Source organism: Canis aureus, chromosome 3, assembly GCF_053574225.1.
Source record: "Canis aureus isolate CA01 chromosome 3, VMU_Caureus_v.1.0, whole genome shotgun sequence".
Lineage (NCBI taxonomy): Eukaryota > Metazoa > Chordata > Mammalia > Carnivora > Canidae > Canis > Canis aureus.
This window is the reverse complement of record NC_135613.1, coordinates 78,414,356-78,418,511: the sequence shown is the minus strand read 5'-3', so window position 1 is coordinate 78,418,511 and position 4,156 is coordinate 78,414,356.

The following is a 4,156-nucleotide window of genomic DNA, read 5'->3' as shown; positions in this document are numbered from 1 at the left end:
GCTTGCTCTGGTTTGGCTCTGCTGTGTGTACCTGCTATGCATACTATGGCTCCTACCTCCCTCCCCAGTCTGCATCAATTCCTGAACTCACCATCGATGGATATTTTCCCAGAGAACGAAAAATGCAGTTAATAGTCTAGAATTAAAAAATATGATGTGTGATGTAGGCTTCCTTCTCTTCCTTCCCTCCCCAAATACAAAGGAACACAAGAGTCACCTTTCTTTCCTCCTGCCTGACACTAAGTAAGTTTCCCACCAGGTGGTGAGGAGATAACTCCAAGGAAGACCTAATGAGGGGAGAGGCCAGACCCCCCGACCAGTCTAGGCTAACAAGGAAGGCAACGCTGTTTCTCAATGTCCACATTCCTGGAAGCGCCAAGGCACAAAAGGGAAAAGTTAAGAAACTATCCTTGGGATTCACAGCATATGATAATATACTCCTATAATAATAGTACAGGTTGGGCCTGGGTGGTGCAGTCGGTTAAGCATCCGACTCTTGGTTTTGGCTCAGGTTGTGATCTCAGGGTCAGGAGATCGAGCCCCAAGTCGGGCTCCACGCTCAGCATGGAATCTGCTTGAGATTCTCCCTCTGCCCCTCCTGCTCTACATACATAAATATTTTTTTAATAATAAATTTTTTATTGGTGTTCAATTTACCAACATATAGAATAACACCCAGTGCTCATCCCGTCAAGTGCCCCCCTCAGTGCCCGCCACCCATTCACCCCCACCCCCCGCCCTCCTCCCCTTCCACCACCCCTAGTTCGTTTCCCAGAGTTAGGAGTCTCTCATGTTCTGTCTCCCTTTCTGATATTTCCTACCCATTTCTTCTCCCTTCCCTTCTATTCCCTTTCACTATTATTTATATTCCCCAAATGAATGAGACCATATAATGTTTGTCCTTCTCCGATTGACTTATTTCACTCAGCATAATACCCTCCAGTTCATAAATCTTTAAAAACACACACATCTGATTTTATCAGGCTGCCTTCCTTCCCAGGAAAAGGCGCCCTATATGTTGGGCAGATGGCTGTGCATATGTGTATGAACATGCCCACACACACACACCTCTTGGGCCTTGCCCTCACCATATCCGGGAGGACCAAAAACATTTGGGACGATGAGCACTAATGAATCGAGCAATAAACACACACACACCATTTATTATTTGTAGTTCAATACTTTTTTCTTTTAATTCATACTGTACTTCCATGGCTCTAGCTACTTTACATTAAGATTTGGCTGGGAAGCCGTTTATGGTTCTAGGTAATAGCAGTTAAGTTTTCAGACCTTGCGCACAGCGCCAGGCAAAGTACAGTTATAGATCCAAATACACGTGGCCAGACAACTCCACTGCAATCAACCTGTGTTCTTTCCCATATATGGCCCAGTGCAGGTGTTGGGGGCTGCTCCCTCTGCCTCGCCCCACTCCACCCCTTGTTAGGATTACCCAGGGGCCACTAGGGCCTCTGACCCATCTCTCCCCACCTTGGAGTCTAGGTTGAGTGGGGGGAAAAAAAGCACCATGGGTTTGGGAAGATGATCTGGTCCATGCAGAGAGTGGTCTGGCCCTAGAGTGCAGGATAGGGAAATGTGGGGAGCCACACTACTGTTGGCAAAAAATGGTTGCTTTTATTACGCCATCTCAGCACATGGCACCCAAGCCCAGGGCCAACTCCCCAGACAGAGCCAGCTGTCTTGCCTGGAGCAGAGGCCACCATTTTGCTTCTGCAGCGTCTCACTGTGTTGAGAGAAGCAAGGGGACCAAGGGGCAGAGATGACAGTATGCTTTCCGCTTTCACATGTCGGGTAGATCGTCTGGCATCAGCTCCTCTTGGCAGGCAAGATGCTTCTTGCCAGCAGCCAAGGCTCCAATCCGGGCTCCCAGGCCTGCTGAGGACCTCAGGTCACAACAGAAAACAATGCCCAAGACCCCTGAGCTGTCGCACAGACCACCAAGACAGGGAGCTGGCTGGGCCCGTCACAGCCATGGCTGGAGCAGGAGTGAGGTAACAAGGCTGGGCAGAGAGGTGGGAAGGGGCGCTCTCTACACCTTGTGCAAATTCCTGTTCCACATTAGGGAAGCAGGGGCGTTAAGAGATGGCCTTCCAGAAAAACGCTCCACTCGGACCCAAAACGCATCTTCTGGAAGAAAACATAGAGGTGGAGGGAGTGGGGCCAGCCTGCTGGAGGTTGGGGGGTGAGGATAAGGATGTCAAGTGGTGGATGGGATGATTGTCCCACAGCCTAGAGACAAGGGATGGGGGAGGAGAGTCAGGAAGACAGGTTCTCAAGTTTGCTACTGGAGTGGGCAGGTGGGGTCCGGGGGTGTGGGGAGGGAGATCACAGCCCTGCCACCCGGGGGCCCTAGGGAGGAAGGACTGGCTTTGGCTGCCCTGCAGAGCTAAAGCAGCAGCATAGTATGGCTACAGAAAGCATCCTTCTGAGACCACAAACAGTCCAGAAAGATTCTTCCCTTAGTCCTTTCTCCAAAATTACACCCTAGAAATGCTGCCCGAAAACGATTTAGACATGGTCCAAGCTTGGACAGGAACACGGAGAGAAGCCACTTCTAGCCAAGCAAGCATCCCTCCTGAGGTTTCTTGAACCCTCTCTCCCCACTCCCATTATCTCAGGTTCTTAGGGTCAGTGCTCTAAGGCAACCCAAGGATTTTAGCCAAAGCTTCACAATTAATTCAAACCCCAATAGGGTTTGGACTGAGCCAGAAAAGAAATGCTATGGCCAGGAATGACTTCTCTCCAGTGTTTCTTCTAGTGAGGAGCAAGGATGGACAGATGAAAGGCTTCACTGCCTAGAGACAAAAGATGAACTTCATCCAAGATGGTGCCCTTCTTGCCATCATCTTCCTCCTAGTTTAGAGAATGTCCCTTCCCAAACTAAGACTAGGCCAACAAAGGAAGAAACACCTTCCTACGTTAATACTGGGGAATACAACAAAGCTGATCTCCCTCTCTCTACCTCACTAGGCCTCCCTAGTCCTGCTGGCCCATAAAGAAGAAAATTTAACTACCCTGGATTTCCTGGGAACCCTGCTGCTGCCCTGCTACTCATCTAAATGCTTAGAGTACCCTCCAAGTTTGAGAACGCTCTATCCTGCCAGTCTCTGACCCAGCCTCCGAGACAACGCCCGCGCTAGAACGTATCTTAGAGACAGTCTAGCCTGACCCCCTTCCTGTTACAAATGAGGATACTGCAGTTCAGGGAGGGCAAATGGCCTGTCCATGAGCAGAGCCAGGACTCATGCCCAGGTCTCCTAACCCAGCCCTGTGCTCTAATGGAGAGCTTTAAGTCGCTGATCTTGCTGCTCTTGTCCCAGGGAGGTGAGTGGGGGAGAGAGGAGTTGGAGACATGAGTGGGTGCTCCAAGGCCAATCCTGTTAATTCCTTCAAGTACGGTGGAGTGAAGTAGAGACCCCACAGCTCTTCTCCGCCTGGTTAGAGACTCTGCAAAATCTCTTGAGTGCAAGCTCTCAAATGGGACCACAGGAATCCTCAAAGAATGATTCCCATGTGACCAGTTCTCACATGAACAAAAATAAAGCACTGACTGGAAGAAAGAGCATAAAGGGTGGTAGTTTTAATGCTCCCAGGCACAAGTCAAGTTGCGGGGCTTGAGCTGCAATATTATTTATCAGTTTCACTCCCAGACTTCTCTGCAAGGGTGAGTTTCCTTGGAAAAGTCATTGAGTCAGGGGGGAAAGCTTTGTTTGGGAGTGAGCAGAGGTGTTGGGTTTTTTCCTGGTTTGAAACTTTATAGCATTATTAGAACAGAGAGAACCCACAAGAGATCCACGATTCTTAGGAATGAGGCCAACCAAGGGGCCTTCCCCATGTATACACACTGCCTCCCAGGTTCAAACCCCCCAGAAATCATGAGTTTCTTGGACACACTAAGTACCTTCCCTCCCTGTCACCTACTCCTCCCTGGAATGGCCAAAGAGGTAAAGCAAGAGCACAACAATTCTGTGCAGCCAGGTCCAGGTCCAGCACTTTACTCCCAGCAGAGAACCCTTTGTAAGTCACCCAGAAGGTCCCACCATGGGACCGTCAGCAACTGAACGATTTCAATAAATATTTAATTGCATATGGGATAAATTAGAGAACTTATCACTTCGGCTTTCAAAAGTTTGAGTGT